An 18,155-nucleotide genomic window follows, 5' to 3' on the forward strand; every position below is an offset into this window, starting at 1 on the left:
AACTGCTGACCAACTTTTAATTTTTTTAAAACTTTTAATCAACCTTTAAACTTTTTAAACAAGTTGGGATAACTTTTAAAACTTACATTTTAGACTTTTAATCGGAATACTTTTAAACATCTATTATTGATTACATCCTTGACTATTTAACAATCTTTAGAAACTTTTTAAACTGGGGTAACTTTTATAACCTATTATTGATTTAAATCTTAGACTTTTTAACACCTCTTAGAAACTTTTGAAATAAATTGGGAATTTTTATTAACTTTTAACTTTTAAAATAACGTTGGAAGTCACCTTCCTAATGCCTGTCCCCAACCAAGCCTCGGGCCATCTATCACCAATGGCGCTACTCGGTGCCGAGCTTGCGGCCAACACTTCACTGTAGGCAATTAGGCTTATAGAGCTGTGCCTGGTCTGCAGTTGTCTTGGACCCCCTTGCCACTGGACCAAGACCTTGCTCAGTTAAGCCCGTGTGGTTGCCGGTGTGCAGTGGCCACCCCACGTTAAAAGAACTCACGCTCAGGCATCTTCCACTTCGTCAGTATGAAGTTCGGGACCTGGAACATCAGGACCCTCATGGACAATCCCAACAGCAACAGGCCGGAACGCCGCACCGCCATAGTCACCCGGGAACTCAGACGTTTTGACATTGACATCGCTGCCCTAAGCGAGACGTGCAGGGGAAGGCCAGTTGAAGGAACATGGTGGAGGTTATACCTTCTTCTGGAAAGGGAAACCAGAGGCAGAACACCGCCTTCATGGAGTCGGCTTTGCCATCAAGAATGAGCTGGTTGACTATCTCAAAGACTCCCCCATGTGTGGTTAATGAACGCCTCATGACTATTTGTATCACCCTATCTCGGAACCAATGTGCCACAGTCATCAGTGCGTACGCCCCTACACTCGATGCAATGGATGAGGCTAAAGAGGGTTTTTATTCCAACCTCGAGACACCCTTGCCTCGCGTCCCCACGGGCGACAAATTGATCCTCCTGGGTGATTTTAATGCCAGGGTTGTCAAAGACACAGCCCTCTGGGGAGGCGAGATTGGCAGAGAGAGGTTAGGGAAAGCCAACTCCAGTGGTACCCTACTCCTCCTGACAAAATGTCCAGAACATGAACTCCTCATAACCAACACCCTGTTCCGCCAGAGGAACAAATACAAGGCATCGTGGCAACACCTTCGCTCCAAACACTGGCACCTGCTTGACTATGTTATCGTCCGAGCCAGGGATCGCAAGGATGTGCGCATCACCCGCGCCATGACAGGAGCTGACAACTGCTGGACGGACTACCTAATCCGATCCATCATCAACATTAACATTGCCCCAAAGCAGAGGGGACAGCAGAAGCAGTTCCACAAAAAAGTTAATGCCGGGGCACTTAGAAACCCAGCCATGAGAGCCCTATACAGACAGCACCTCACAGCCAATCTGGCATGCCTTGATGACCCTGAGATGCTGAATCCCCACAGCGCTTGGTCTGCCCTCCAGGCCTCTATAACCAGTGCCTGTGAAGAGACATTTGGTCACTCAACCAGAAAACACCAGGACTGGTTTGATGAAAATGATCAGGAGATCGAAGAACTAATAGATCACAAGCGCAAAGCATTTCTGAGCCTCAAGCAACAACCCAACTCGGGAGCTGCAAAACAACATTGCAGACGGCTCAAGGCTCAGGTCCAACAAAAAACCCGGGACCTAAAGAACAGGTGGTGGATGGAGAAAGCACAGGAGATACAACAACTGGCCGACAGCCACGATATGCGAGGATTCTTCGCTGCAGTCAAGGCTACCTACGGTCCAAACTCCCAAGGCCCCACCCCACTCCTGGCCAAGAACGGGGAAACACTCATCAAGGACATCGAGGCTGTCAGGGCCCGATGGAAGGAGCACTTTGAAGATTTCCTCAATCGAGACTCTGCCTTTGACTCGAGTGTTCTCAACTCCATCCCGCAGCATGCGACCCGCCACCACATCAGTGAAACTCCAACATTGCACGAGGGAGGCAAAGCCATAAAACAGCTTAAGAATAACAAGGCTACGGTTGCGGATGGAATCCCTGCTGAGGCGCTAAAATATGGCAGAGAGGCGCTGTTGGCACGGATACATGACCTCATCTCTCTCATCTGGAGGGAGGAGAGTATGCCGGGAGATCTGAGAGTTGCAGTGATTATGACCGTTTTTTAAAAAAGGGACAAGTCCGACTGCGGCAACTACAGGGGAATCTCCCTGCTTTCAGCTACTGGGAAAGTTGTCGCTCGAGTCCTCCTCAATCATCTTCTCCCTGTGGTCGAGGAGCTCCTCCCGGAATCACAGTGCAGATTTCGTCCCCTACGGGGCACAACAGACATGATCTTTGCAGCGCGACAGCTGCAGGAAAAATGCAGGGAGCAGCGCCAGCCCTTATATATGGCCTTCTTCAACCTTACAAAGGCCTTTGACACTGTCAACCGTGAGGGTCGATGGATCGTCCTCCTCCGTTTCGGATGCCCCCAAAAGTTTGTCAACATCCTTCGCCTGCTTCACGATGACATGCAGGCCATGATCCTTACCAACGGATCCATTACAGACCCAATCCACGTCCAGACCGGGGTCAAACAGGGCTACGTCATTGCTCCAACCCTCTTCTCAATCTTCCTCGCCGCCATGCTCCACCTCACAGTCAACAAGCTCCCCGCTGGAGTGGAACTAAACTACACAACCAGTGGGAACCTACGCCGGGCCAGGCCAGGTCCGAGATCACCCCAACCTCTGTCGTTGAGCTGCAGTATGCCTGCGTCTGCGCACATTCAGAGGCTGAACTCCAGGATATAGTCAATGTATTCACTGAGGCATAAGAAAGCATGGGCCTTACGCTTAACATCCATAAGACAAAGTTCCTCCACCATCCTGTCACCGCCGCACAGCACAGCCCTCCAATCATCAAGATCCATGGTGCGACCCTGGACAACGTGGACATTTCCCATATCTCGGGAGCCTCTTATCAACAAAGGCAGACATTGATGCGGAGATTCAGCATCGCCTCCAGTGCGCCAGTGCAGCCTTCGGCCGTCTGAGGAAAAGAGTGTTTGAAGACCAGGCCCTCAAATCTACCACTAAGCTCATGGTCTACAGGGCTGTAGTAATACCCGCCCTCCTGTATGGATCTGAGGCATGGACCATGTATAGAAGGCACCTCAAGTCGCTGGAGACATATCACCAACGATGTCTCCACAAAATCCTGCAAATCCTCTGGGAGGACAGACGCACCAACATCAGTGCCCTCGACCAGGCTAACATCCCCAGTATTGAAACACTGACCATACTCGATCAGCTTCGCTGGGCAGGCCACATAGTACGCATGCCAGATACGAGACTCCCTAAGCAAATGCTTTTGGTAAACGAGCCAAAGGAGGACAGCAGAAACATTATAAGGACACCCTCAAAGCCTCCTTGGTAAAGTGTGACATCACCATTGACACCTGGGAGACCCTGGCCGCAGACTGCCCGAAGTGGATAAAGTCCATCCGGGAGGGCGTTGAGCTCTTCGAGTCTCAATGCAAAGAGCGTGAAGAGGCCACGCGCAGGCAGCGGAAGGAGCACGCGGCAAACTAGCCCCACCGACAAATGTCTGTCCCACCTGTAACAGGGTCTGTGGCTCTCATATCGTACTGTTCAGCCATCAAAGAACTCACTTTGGGAGTGGAAGCAAGTCCTCCTCGATTCCGAGGGACTGCCTATGATCACACTGTGTCTGTTTCAGCTGGAGTTCAGACTGTCTATCACACCTGGACCTGGAGATCAAACTGTCTGTCACACCTGGACCTGGAGTTCAGACTGCAACACAGTTAATCTGTATTTGGTGTTGATGGTTGAGGGATAAATATTGACCAGGACACTGAGTGATCGCCAGACTCTTCTTCGAATGGTGCCGTGGGATCTTTTATATCCAACTGAACAGGCACTCTGAGCCCCCGCTTCATGTATCATGCGATAAACAGCATCTCCGACAATGCAGCACTCCCTCTGCCCTGGACTGAGGCATCAGCCGGGATTGACGGCCTGCATTGGAACCCACAAACCGTTTGACTGCAGAGCAAGAGCACTGCCTTATCTCTGTTGTCATATATGATGTTATCTACCCTCTGAATTAAGGATCGAAGTATTCAATGAGTGTTAGAAGGTGCCTCATCTGCCACAACATGTTGAGATTCCTACAGGCTAATGGGGAACTAACACCTCTTTGTATATTCAACATGATGATAAACTACTATTTTTTTTCTCTCGACCAATCCCCCACCCTCAAAGACTAGATGGGGTACTGTTCCATGGACACTGGTCGCCCCCAAGGGGCCGCTCTTCAATTCTGTACATGTGAGCCTCTACACTGGGTGGACCGAGGCTGTTCGACCATGGGGAACGCCACATCTGAGTTTGATTGCACTCTTGTCTACACGTCGAGCCATAAATACGCTCCCACCAATTAGTCCCACCGCAGAGGCTGGGTGTATTGAGGCTATTTGTAATCTCCAATACTCCAGCTCAGGTGAGCAAAGTCAGCAGAGAGCAGCAATGGAAAGTGGGATTGTCCTGGCCTGTTTTCTCAGTCCCACCTGTGCTCACCAGGCCTTGGAAGGGTGCTTTAAAGCGGTTACCTTTAGACAATTACATCCAGTTTGCAAGAGATTACAGCGAGGAGATGAAAGCAGAATACATGTCAAAGCTCCTGTGTGGTCTTCTGCCTTCGTGGATGTCTTGGTAGTGTCTAAGAAGAAATGTTTTATACAAAGTCATGAAAACTCGTGTAATTATTGGTGAGATTGGCCTCCCACATTCCACCCGACGTAAACTAGAGGTGATCCAAAACTCGACTGTCCGTGTCCTAACTTGCACCAAGTCCCACTCACCCCTGTGCTCGCTGACCTACATTGGCTCCCGCTTAAGCAATGCCTCGATTTCAAAATTTTCATCCTTATTTTCAAATCCCTTCATGGCCTCACTCCTCCCTATCTCTGTAACCTCCTCCAGCCCTACAACCCTCCGAGATGTTTGCGCTCCTCTGATTCTGCCCTCTTGAGCATCCCTGATTATAATCACTCAACCATTTGCGACCGTGCCTTCTGTTGTCTCGGCCCCAAGCTCTGGAACTCCCTGCCTAAATCTCTCCACGTCTCTACTCTTTCCTCCTTCAAGACGCTCCTTAAAACATACCTCTTTGACCAAACTTTTGGTCACCTGTGCTAATTTCTGCTTATGCTGCTTAGTGTCAAATTTTTATCTCATAATATTCCAGTGAAGCGCCTTGGGACGTTTCGCTGCGTGAAAGGCGCTATAGAAATACAAGTTGTGTAAGGAGAAATGTTTTATACTCCGTCATGAAAACGCTTGTGTAATTATTGGTGAGATTGGCTCTTCCTGTTGGACCCATCCGTTTGTTCCACATTTCCACTTAGACTATCTTTGCCATGGGGGATCTGAGGTGGGGAGTGTTGCACTGAGCAGTCCCATCCAATAGATTTTTTAGTCGGCTCATAAACCGCCAGATCGCCTGTAACCTTTGCAGCCTGGGCAAGTCCTGTATCATGTGTATACACGGAGTGTCAGTCAGAGGTTTGAAGGAGCTGCTCTTCAATTTCTGTCTGCACTTCAGTCCCACACTCCTGACCTTTAGCCACCCGGTCCAGAGAAGGGGGCAGCAAAGTCAGAGGATGGGCTCGATGGGCCGAACGGACTTCCTCCGTGCTGTAACCATTCTATGAATCTATGATTCTAGGACTGTGGAGGGAGTGTTGCAGTCACAAGCTTCAGGTTTGCAGGTGAACATATCTCACGTGGCACTGATGGTAATCGAGTACAAGAACGCCCTTGGTCCCACAGCAATGCGAGTCACCCTGATCTGCCTGGCACACCCAGAACAGCTTTTAATAGTCCCAGGACTGCCTGTCACTCCCAGGACTGCCTGTCACTCCCAGTGCTGTCACTCCCAGAGCTCTCACTCCCAGAGCTCTCCAAGTGCTCTCACTCCCAGAACTGCCAGTCGCTCCCAGTGCTATATCTCACTCCCAATGCTGTCACTCCCAGTGCTCTCACTCCCAGAGCTGCCTGGTGCGCCCAGTGCTGTATCTCGCACCCAATGCTCTCACTCCCAGAGCTTTCACTCCCAGTGCTCTCACTCCCAGTGCTCTCACTCCCAGAGCTGCCTGTCGCTCCCACTCCCAGAGCTCTAACTCCCAGTGCTGTCACTCCCAGAGCTCTCACTCCCAGAGCGCTCACTCCCAGTGTAGTCTCTCACTTCCAGTGCTCTCACTCCCAGTGTTGTCGCTCACCCCCAGAGCTTTCACTCCAGTGTTGTCTCTCACTCCCAGTGCTCTCACTCCCAGTGTTGTATCTCACTCCCAGAGCTCTCACTCCCAGTGCTCTCACTCCCAGAGCTCTCACTCCCAGAGCTCTCACTCCCAGAACTCTCACTCCCAGTGCTGCCTGTCGCTCCCAGAGAGATGGAACACCAGCATGCACACTCCCAGAGCAGCTCATCGCTAAAGAGGCAGTGGGTAAGGAGCTAAATGGAGATCACTCAATGGGACAAAAACACAGATATCAAGTTGTCAAAAGGAAACCTGGAGACATTACCCCTTCAGCCAGCTGGTCTGGCTCATTCGCAAACCCTCCATTCAATGCTGGTCTGTCAATGTTCTAACATTAGTCTGAGTCCCAGAATTCCTGAGCGTTATTATTTAATTGTATGTTACTGAAATTTTGCATCACCTGCACAGTAAAGGAAGGGTTAGCCTATTTGTTTTGTCGAATTTCCCACAACGATCTGTTACAGAGGCAAGAATGCCAGCACTGAGCCATGGCTGACACAGAGAGCTCCCAGTTACAGATACACACAGCAGCGTCTATTGATATCAAAGGCACTTTCAACTCCACACTCAAAAGCTGCTTTAAGTATTTCAGACCTGTGCCGACCAGCATGTCGGTCACATTGCTGACCAGCAGAGGGAGCCCTGCGGTTAGTTATGCCACAGGTCAGCACAGTGAGACTGGGAAAATGGTCAAGGGAGAGAGGGAGAAATGCTTTGATAATTAGAGTCTTTTGCTCCCTGAGGGGAATCTTTCTCCTTTGTTCTGTGCTATAAACAGCCTCATTGCTTCTCCGTCTCATGGCTGGAAGAGAACTTACTCGTAGGTTGTATCTGGTGACTGTAGAGAGTTGCCAACTCTGGCAGGACGAATTCCTGGAGGATTAATCACATCCTGTCTCCAGCCCCGTCAAACAGCTTCATCATCCACATCTCTAATATTTTCATAACTAAGGTGTTTAAAGAAAATGAAATAAAAACACAATAGGGGCCAAATTGCCCCTTTTTATAGCCATGTTAGCACCTCCGAGTGGCGCTAACGGGGCGCAATGGCGTTTTTTGCCTGGGGGAGGGGGTGCTACCGCCTCCCGGGAAATTCCCAGGAGGTTTGGGGGGGGCGCTGTCCCGACAGCGTCACACCCCGCAATTAGCGCCCAGGCAGCACGCAACTGGCAATGACATTATCAGCGTGTGCACCGCACCGCCCCGACCCTTGAACACCCGCAAGGCTGGCATGGGCAGATGTCAACGGCAGCTTCACAACCCGCGAACATCTGCTGCTGGGGCGCCCCTTAAAAGGGAGGCCTTTAGCAGCCCCGGGTCGCCTTCTTTATTTGTCGGCCGACTCTCGGGTCGACCCAACAATGGCGGCCCTTAGCATCGAACGGGCCGCCATCGTGCAGCCCGACACACCGTTTTGGGAACCAGGCCGCTGGTCCGGTTGATCGCGTCCCTCGTGGCCCAGTGGCAGCCACCAAAGGGCCTGCGGAGTGTGCAGCGGCCCTCCCCTTTAATGGAAGGGGAGGGGCTTTTTAGCGCGTCGGTGCCAGGCGGAGCATCCGCGAATCACTGGACTCATCGCCGCGCTGCTGCCTCGGGAGTGCCCCACGCAGGAAGCAGAGCACCGGAGATAGCGTTCCGCGTCCTTTGAGGTACGCACGCCCCAATTCCGCGTCGGGGGCGGGACAGCAGGAAGTCCTGGCTCCGGAACGTTACTGCCCCAATCAGGGCGAAGGGCCATTTCTAGCCCACTTTCTTTTAATGCCCCAATGATATTTCTCCCAGGTTTATTCACAACAGGGCCGAATGGCCTACTCCTGCACCTATTTTCTATGTTTCTATAGCAGGAATGGGGTACTGAAGTTGAATGTTCAGCCATGAACTCATTGAATGGCGGTGCAGGCTAGAAGGGCCGAATGGCCTACTCCTGCACCTATTTTCTATGTTTCTATGTTTCTAGTGTCCTGGAGATGAATCTTTAATTTCTGGAGGTTTCACTATTGGGAAGGGAGCTGGGAGTCAGCACGTCTCCCACTCCCAGATGCGCATGTTGTTGCTCGAATGTGAGCTCAGAGCTCAGTGCTGGCCCCACAGGGAGCAGCGATATTCAACAATAGTTCAACAAGCACGGTATACCTGGGAGGTAGGAGCACTTTCCGCGGCAACACTTCCCTATTGAGCATTATTCACCATAAACAGTATGTACCAACTCAAGGCCGCCTGGACCAATAAAGATGGGGGAAACCTTTCAGAGAGATGGCCTCCTGACCTGGGTGTTTGATGCTGGCACTGGGTGCCTGGGAAGGAAAGGGTTCATTCAACCCGGCAAATAAAATAAAGGAGATACAGGCCCCGCCATCCTGAAACCTTTTAAAGAGAGAATTGTACACCGGACCCCTTTAAAAGGGAAGTCTCGCTCATTTGAATTAGAGATAGTAACACAGGGTGCTGGGGGAGGGGTTACTGAGTGACAGTGTGCAGGAGCAGGATTAACATCAGTAGAGATACAGTCAAGTGTTATATATCAGACTATAGATATACTCTCTGTGTAGTCACTGTATAGTTGCATAAGATGGAGACTTGTTTACACTGTGTATATACATGCTGGCACCACTAGAGGGTGCAACTGGTGGAGACCGGTGTTTCCTGCCCTGGTGACAGGGGTTGTACAAAAGGGGAACCACCATGTGGCTGCCTCACTCTGGAGTTATGAATAAAGGACCAAGGTCACTACATTTTGAGTACAACACATTGCCTCGTGGAGTCATTCATAGGTACATTACAGACATAATAACTGGCGACTAGAATACGGACTTTCACGCGATTATGGCTACCTTTGGCACATAAAAAGACTTCACAGAGGGTGATGATTGGGATGCTTTCACGGAAAGGCTCGAGCAATATTTCATGGCAAACGACCTGGCAGGGGAGACGGACACATTGGCAGAGAAGCGCAAGGCTATACTGCTGACCAGATGTGGGCTCGAGGTCTATCGCCTCGTCAAGCACTTGCTGGCGCCCACAAAGGCCAAGGATAAGACATACGATGAGCTGACTGAACTAATTCGTGACCAACGAAAACCAAAAGAGCATCCTCACGGCCAGGCACAGATTCTACACTCACCGCAGACCCGAGGGTCAGGAGATTGCAAAATATGCTGCCGACCTCAGGATACTTGCGGCACCATGTGATTTTGGCACGCACCTCAACGAAGCATTGCTAGACATCTTCGTTATAGGAATTGGCCACAAGGGCCTCCTTCACAAGCTATTATCTGCCGACACCACAGTCAACCTGCAGAAGGCCATCAGCATCAGTCAGGCGTTCATAACCTCGTCCTACAGCACCAAGCAAATTATTCATCCTGTGGACTCAAACCCGCAAGTACTGTACACAGAATGGTGCCTTTCACAGGCAAGACTGTAGAACGTGGCTCTGCCCAGGGCAGAGAGCACAGACCTCAGGGTTCCAGAACTCTGAGTCCGCCGAGGGGTGCTAATCGAGTAGCACCATGCTGACGTTGCAGAGGAAACTATAGGGCTCACCAGTATCGGTTTGCTGAGTACGTATGCAAAGCCTATAACACAAAGGGCCACCTCCAGCGTATATGTAAAAGAAATACAACTCACCGTCTAACAGAGGAGTCGGTAGATGATTTTGAATCCAGCGGGGAGTATGATGATTTGGCCAGAGAGGCAGCTCAGCCCCAAGAAGAAGTGTATGGAGTGCATACCTGCACCACCGATTGTCCTCCAGTGAAGATGGAAGTTGAGGTAAACGGCGTTCCAGTCTTCATGGAAGTGGACACGGGAGCGAGCCAGTCAGTGATGAGCCAGGATGCCTTTGAGAGGCTATGGAATGAAAAATGACCTGAGCTGGTTCCAGTACAGGAAAAGTTGTGCACCTACACCAAGGAGCTGATCCCAGTCCTTGGTAGTGCGGATGTAAGTGTAATCCATAATGGAGTGGTGCACAAGTTACCTCTGTGGATTGTTGCAGGTGATGGTCCAACGCTACTCGGAAGAAGGTGGATGGGGAAGATCCAGTGGAAATGGGAAGACCTCTTCACTCCAGCAATCGATGTCCCCCGTGCTCAGAGGCAGAGCAAAACCTCACCTTCGCTTGGGCCAGGCACCAGAAAACAGCCCAGCGCAGCACCTGAAGCACAGAGCGTCCATCATGACCGCATGGCAATGATCCGACCGGAACGACCTAAAAGTACCTTCCCGGCTCCAGTGGCAGAACTCCAGGGGAGGAAGATCGAATTCACAGGCACTCTTCCAGCTTTTGTAGCAGAATCGCAGGAGAGAAGGATCAAGGCAGTCGACCTTAAGGAGAGAGGCAAGATGGCGTTCCTCCTGCAGCGAGGTGCAGAGTGGCGTGGCAGGGTTCTCTTAAAGGAGACCTGCAACCAACTGAACTTAAAGAGACATTGTATGCATGACAATCAATGTAACGAACCGATTAAGAATGTAAAGAACAAAATGTTGCAATGTCGGGAATAGAGTGTCCCCAAAAGTAGCAAGCGAGCGAATTTGGGAGGGTAAAGATGCCCTGCCCCAGGTGTCCCCTCGAGTTATAGGCCAGCGACCTAAGGAGGGTGAAGGCACTGATCCTGATACCCTGCCCCAAGTCTATCCCATGCTGCAGGCACCCGATGGCACTATTCGCCACGGACCTGGAAACGAAAACGGCGCCAATACGTGCAGTTGCCCGCCATTGCGCACCAGCCGGGTGGAGACGGCGCAGCCCCCAGACCCAGTCACTACCTCGGCCATGTCCGGGAGCGAAAGGTCAGAACCAACAAGTTCCCCAAACGGGACCTGGAACAGCCAGGTTCCCAACACTGTTAGAGAGCAGGCAGAAGATTCTGCAGCCCTCAAAGGAGGACAGGGAGCCACACATATCTGTGGCTCTGCCCACCACTAGGCAATGGCAAAGACCCTGAGTCCTGGTAAGGTGAGCGAACCAAGCCCACCCCACTAGCAGGGGGCGCAGCGCCACAATCAGACGAAGAGGTAGACGACGAGGAGCAGGAGGAGGAGGAGGAGGCTGATGAGCACCTCAGGGAGGGCAATCAACCTGGCGATAAACCCATGACCCCCACGCCCACCCGCAAGACTGGAAAAACCCCGTGAGAGTCACGTAGCTGCAAAACTGTTGCGTCAGCAGCTCATATATGAACGCTTTGCATGAACTTACATTGTGGACAGTCACAGTAACGGTTACTGCAAAACAATATTTGCGTTTGCGTTGAGTTACGTTACATCCTTGCTCGGTCTGGTCGGCCATTGTTTACGTTAATATGTTATTACGTTATTATAAGAAAATGCACAACAATTGTAAAATGCAATTAAAATTTATTACTCAAAACAAAATTTATATTTTAACAACCACAACAACTCCAACAACCCAACCACCCACTCACCCTCCTACCCAACCTCCCCAAACCACACCCCAACAGTAAACCAGTAAAGGCAACAATAATAAACATTAACAATATCAATAACAATTAACATACGATATCATCACCTGGGGCCACGTTTCCCTCCAGATCCTCTGCCACCCCGTACATTAACCCCACCTGCCCAATTTAGTGCCCGGATGGCACCGAGACGTCGCGGGCGTGCAACTTCCAACGGCAAGACTTCGTGCCGTGGTGAGGGAGCTGGTGCGATTGCCTGTTGGGGGGTGTAAGAGGAGAAGGCGAAGCAGGGGATCGCCTTCCGGGTCAGAAGGAGTTGTTTCCTCCTGACCCGCTTGTGTGCTGGCATTTACGGTCTGTGGCATCACGTCACATTCAGGTGCAGCGCCGTGTCCCGCCAACAATGCATGCCGCAAGGTATTGGTGGCGATGGTCTGCTGAACCATCTGCTCAAGCGTCTGTTGTGACACCCGGGAGAAGGTCTCCGTCAAGTGAGAGAAGGCCTCCATGAAGTCCACAAACGCCTGGAGATGGTCGCGACTTATTGCGACGGTCTCTTTGCACAGTTGAGCCAAGCTGTCCAAGCGATCGACCAGAGTAGGCGTGTGCTCTACTCACTGACTCAACCTCCGCAGGGTCTGCGAGGGCACTAACACTCGCCTTGGCGTCGACAGCTGCACGCCGCTTGGTCCTGCTGCTTCTTCCGTCGAAGATGCCGACGTAATGGCCGCAGGTCGCACAGTTGAATTGAGCAGAGGCAGAGAGATGCTAGGGGCATCCTCCTCCGTTTCCACTTCTCCTCCTCAGGTTTGGTAGTATCATCCTCCTCCTCCCCACCCGTGGTGAGGACCACCTGCAACAGGTTCAGGTCTGCACAATAGTGTTGTGGGACCTGCAAAACACAGTTGAGCTTATTGAGTTTATTAGAATGGAAGGGTACACATTCTTGCACTGCGCTTGAATGCGAAGGAGGAGCATCACTGCTACAATAAATGAGACCAAGAGACGTTACATAACAATGCATCATATGTTAGTGCATATGGTGGTACATCTATGTGGAATTGAGTAACACAGAGAGTTGTGGAGGCAGGATCAGTCTGAAATTGATTAAGAGGAGCGTACATTCGTATATTGTCATGAAACGACGTTACATTACTGTAACACTGCTGGACACATTACTCATGTGACACATCAGAGGGCTCGGCAGCACCACGGGGGGTGGCCGCTCGACTGTGGCTCCCCACCAGAGCCGCAACACGCTCCTCAATGTCACTCAGCGGCTGTAAGGCAGCAGGGCCCCCTCCCGTGTGCCTCTGCTGGGCTCAGTTGTTCGATATCTTCCTCTGTAAAAGTAGCAAACTGCATGGCATAAGCTATATGGTATAGGTACTTTCATGGAAAGAACTTTTCACTGTTATAACACATATAGGATAGGAACTAATGATTGACACAAACATATCTCTCTCTAATACAATCTCCATTGAGGTCTGCAATGTCAGGAGCTAATGTACAAAAGTGTCCCGCTGTGTACAAAATATATTTCAATCCAGGAGATTTAATATTAAAATTATAATTACAATTATAATTACAATATTCATCAATACAACATAAAATCTGGACTTACTCTTGCTGATGCAACCAGGCTGTTCCAGTGCTTGCGGCATTGGTCGGGCCCCCTCGCCTCGTGGGACACCTGAAATCTGACGTCTGAAATCTCCACCCATATTTTCCTGTAGGCCCGGGGTGGAGGCTTCCCACTGCCACCCCGGGTAAACTCGCCCCACGTAGCATACACCTCCTCAATGAGGGGCTCGTTCGCTTCATCTAAGAAGGGTGTCGCCCTTTTGCGACCTACCCATTTGGCCCCTCAAGCCTGCTCCGCCATTTAATACGATCATGACTGGTCCAAATCATTGACTCAGGTCCACCTCCCTGCCCACTCCCCATAACCCCTTATTCCCTTATCGGTGAAGAAACTGTCTATCTCTGTCTTAAATTTATTTAATGACCCAGCTTCCACAGTTCTCTGAGGCAGTGAATTCCACAGATTTACAACCCTCTGAAAGAAGAAATTCCTCCTCATCTCAGTTTTAAATGGGCGGCCTCTTATTCCAAGATTATGCCCCCTAGTTCTAGTCTCCCCTATCAGTGGAAACATCCTCTCTGCATCCACCTTGTCAAGCCCTCTCATAATCTTATACGTCGATAAGATCACCTCTCATTCTTCTGAATTCCAACGAGGCCCAACCTACTCAACCTTTCCTCACAAGTCAACCCCCTCATCTCCGGAATCAACCTAGTGAACCGCCTCTGAACTGCCTCCAAAGCAAGTATATCCTTTCGTAAATATGGAGACCAAAACTGCACGCAGTATTCCAGGTGTTGCCTCACCAATATCCTGTATAACTGTAGCAAGACTTTCCTGCTTTTATACTCCATCCCCTTTGCAATAAAGGGCAAGATACCATTGGCCTTCCTGATCACTTGCTGTACCTGCATACTAAGCTTTTGTGTTTCATGCACCAGTGCCCCCAGGTCCCGCTGTACTGCGTCACTTTGCACTTTGCAGCACTTGCTCTTCGATTTATTTTCTGCCAAAGTGCATAACCTCGCACTTTCCAACATTATTCTCCATCTGCCAAATTTTTGCCCACTTACTGAGCCTGTCTATGTCCTTTTGCAGGTTTTTTGTGTCCTCCTCACACATTGCTTTTCCTCCCATCTTTGTATCATCAGCAAACTTGGTTACGTTACACTCAGTCCCTTCTTCCAAGTCGTTAATATAGATTGTAAATAGTTGGGGTCCCAGCACTGATCCCTGCAGCACCCCACTAGTTACTGATTGCCAACCCGAGAATGACCCGTTTATCCCGATTCTCTGTTTTCTGTTAGTTAGCCAATCCTCTATCCATGCTAATATATTACCCCCAACCCCGTGGACTTTATCTTGTGCAGTAACCTTTTATGTGGCACCTTGTCAAATGCCTTCTGGAAGTCCAAATACAACACATCCACTGGTTCCCCTTTATCCACCCCATTCGTTACATCGTCAAAGAATTCCAGCAAATTTGTCAAACATGGTTTCCCCTTCATAAATCCATGCTGACTCTGCCGGACTGAATTTTGCTTTTCCAAATGTCCTGCTACTGCTTCTTTAATAATGGACTCCAACATTTACCGAACCACAAATATTAGGCTAACTGGTCTACAGTTTCCTGCTTTTTGTCTGCCTCCTTTTTTAAATAGGGGTGTTACATTTTCAGTTTCCCAATCTGCTGGGACCTCCCCAGAATCCAGGGAATTTTGGTAAATTACAATTAATGCATCCACAATCCCTGCCGCTACTTCTCTTAAGACCCTAGGATGCAAGCCATCGGGGTGAGGGGATTTATCTGCCGTTAGTCCCATTATCTTACTGAGTACCACCTCCTTAGTGATTGTGATTGTGCTAAGTTCCATTGCCCCCCCCCGCCCCATAGCCCCTTTTTTTAGTGTCCTCTACCGTAAAGACTGATACAAAATATTTGTTCAGAGTTTCTGCCATTTCCATGTTCCCCATTACTAATTCCCTGGTCTCATCCCCTAAGGGACCAACATTTACTCTAGCCACTCTTTTCCTTTTTATACACCTCTTGCTATCTGTTTTTATATTTCGTGCTAGTTTACTTTCATAGTCTATCTTCCCTTTGTTAATCATTTTTTTAGTCATTCTTTGCTGGCTTTTAAAGGCTTCCCAATCTTCTGTCCTCCCAGTAGTTTTGGCCACTTTGTGTGGCCTTGTTTTTAATTGGATACCATCCTTTATTTCTTTAGATCGCCACGGATGGCTATCTTTTCTTTTACACCCTTTCCTCCTCACTGGAATATATTTTTCTTGAGAGTTATGAAATATTTCCTTAAATGTCTGCCACTGTTCATCAACCGTCCCACACTTTAATCTATTTTCCCAGTCCACTTTAGCCAACTCTGCCCTCATACCTTTGTAGTCTCCTTTATTTAAGCTTAGTACGCTGGTTTGAGATCCAACTTTCTCGCCCTCCATCTGAATTTGAAATTCAATCATGCTATGGTTACTCATTCCAAGGGGATCCTTTACTAGGAGATTGTTTATTAATCCTGTCTCATTTACACAGGACCAGATCTAAGATAGCCTGACCCTGGTTGGTTCCGTTACATACTGCTCAAGGAACCCGCCCCTTACACACTCTATGAACTCCTCCTCAAGGCTACCCTGACCAATTTGATTTGTCCAATCAATATGGAGGTTAAAATCACCATGATTATTGCTGTTCCCTTTTTACAAGCCCCCACTATCTCTTGGGTCATACCCCGACCAACAGAGTTGCTACTGTTAGGGGGCCTATAGACTACGCCCACCAGTGACTTTTTCCCCTTATTATTCCTTATCTCCACCCAAACTGTTTCAACATCCTGATCATTTGAGCCAACATCATTTCTCACTATTGCAGTGATTCCATCCTTTATCAACAGAGCTACCCCACCTCCTTTTCCTTTCTGTCTGTCCTTCCGAATTGTCAAGTACCCCTGAATGTTTAATTCCCAGTCCTGGTCACCTTGCAACCACGTTTCTGTTATAACTATCAGATCATACCCATTTGTAACTATTTGTGCCCACAGCTCATCTAATTTGTTACGAATGCTGCGTGCCTTCAGATAAAAAGCTTTTAAATGTTTTCTTACCATTTTCTCCTGCTATGGTCCCAGTTTCTGATACACTCTTATGTTTATAGATTCTGTCCCACTCTGGTTTTCATTTCCCCCAATGCTACCCTGCTCTGTTGCCTTCACCTTGTTCTTTGAGCCTTTAGGTTTCTGCTCACCTGAACCCTCCCTCCCACTAATTAGTTTAAAGCTCTCTCTGCAGCCCTGGTTATTCGGTTCGCCAGGACCCTAGCCCCAGCATGGTTCAAGTGGAGTCCGTCCTGACGGAACAACTTCCTCTTACCCCAGTACTGGTGCCAGTGTCCCAGGAACCAAAACCCATTTCTCCCATACCAGTCTTTGAACCACGAGTTTAGCTCTCTGATCTTATTTAACCTATGTAAATTTGCTCATGGCTCGGGTAGTAATCCAGAGATTATTATCTTTGTGGTTCTGCTTTTTAATTTGGCCCCAAGCTGCTCATAATCCCTTAGCAGAAACTTCTTTTCTTTCCTCTCTATGTCGTTGGTATCCACGTGGACCACAACAACTAGATCTACCCCCTCCCACTCCAAGTTCCTCTCCAGCCCTGAGAAGATGTCCTTAACCCTGGCACCAGGCAGGCAACACAGCCTTCGGGACTCACGCTCTCGGCTGCAGGGAAGCATATCTATTGCCCTAATGATACTGTCCCCTACTACTACAATGTTTCTTTTTACTCCTCCGCTTGAATGGCCCCCTGTACCACAGTACTGTGGTCAGTTTGATCATCCTCCTTGTAGTCCCTGCTCCCGTCCACACAGGGAGTGAGAGCCTCGAACCTATTGGACAAGAGCAAGGGCTGAGGCTCCTCTATCACTACCTCCTGGATCCCCATACCTTCCTCACTCGTAGTCACACCCTCCTGTCCCTGACCGCTAGCCAAATCTGAGTTAGTTAACCTAAGGGGTGTGACTACCCCCTGGAACACAGTGTCCAGGTAACGCTCCCCCTCCCTGATGTGTCGCAGTGTCCGCAGCTCGGATTCCAGCTCATCAACTCGGAGCTGAAGTTCGTCGAGCTGCAGACACTTACCGCAGACGTGGCCACGATGGACCTCAATGGTGACCACCAGCTCGCACATGTTGCAGCACTGACACATCATCCGTACTGCCATCTTAATGTATTTAATGAATTAATTAAGTTTTATTTTTAGTCCCACCAATGCCATAGAATTCTAACCCTTAGTAAAACACACACTACTGCTATTTAGAAAACAGTTGATTCAATAATTAAGAAAGAAAAGCAAGAAAGGAGAGAGCTCTCACCAACCAATCACTTCCCTGCTTTCCTGTGACGTCTAATGTAGTCGCCCATTTGCACTTCGTCGCAGTCACCAACCTGCTCGCGCTGCTCCCTGGGGTATCTTGCCGCCGCCTCGCCTTTAAGCTGTCTTAACTTAACAGAGAAATAAAAACACTCACCAATCAGCTAGTGCCCTTGTGCCCACGTCACTTTTAAACTCTGATGTCCCTCTCGAATGTTGCTTGTTGAGCCCTTGCCTTTTAAGCCTCCGCCTCAGCTCCTGCTGCTGCTCCCACGCAGGACTTCTGCCTCTGTCAAATATCACTTACCTATTTGTCATTTTTTAATTATTCTTCCCCTCTTCTCCGAATTCCCACTCTTTCCAAATTCCTGAATAAACCACTCTGTTTAACTCCACTCCGTTTATGATCTCTCTG

At 49.4% G+C, this 18,155-nt stretch overlaps 1 long non-coding RNA gene across 1 annotated transcript in view; it reads right to left on the reverse strand.

Annotated features, from left to right (window-relative positions):
* LOC139263163 (uncharacterized) overlaps positions 1 to 10,722 on the reverse strand; it is a 50,790-nt gene extending 40,068 nt beyond the window's left edge. Inside the window, exon 1 of the long non-coding RNA XR_011593054.1 lies at positions 9,977 to 10,722. This is a non-coding gene — a long non-coding RNA (uncharacterized lncRNA). The remainder of the gene's footprint in view (positions 1 to 9,976) is intronic.
* Positions 10,723 to 18,155: the final 7,433 nt, after the last annotated feature.

Source organism: Pristiophorus japonicus, chromosome 4 (genome assembly GCF_044704955.1).
Source record: "Pristiophorus japonicus isolate sPriJap1 chromosome 4, sPriJap1.hap1, whole genome shotgun sequence".
NCBI classification, from domain to species: Eukaryota; Metazoa; Chordata; class Chondrichthyes; family Pristiophoridae; genus Pristiophorus; species Pristiophorus japonicus.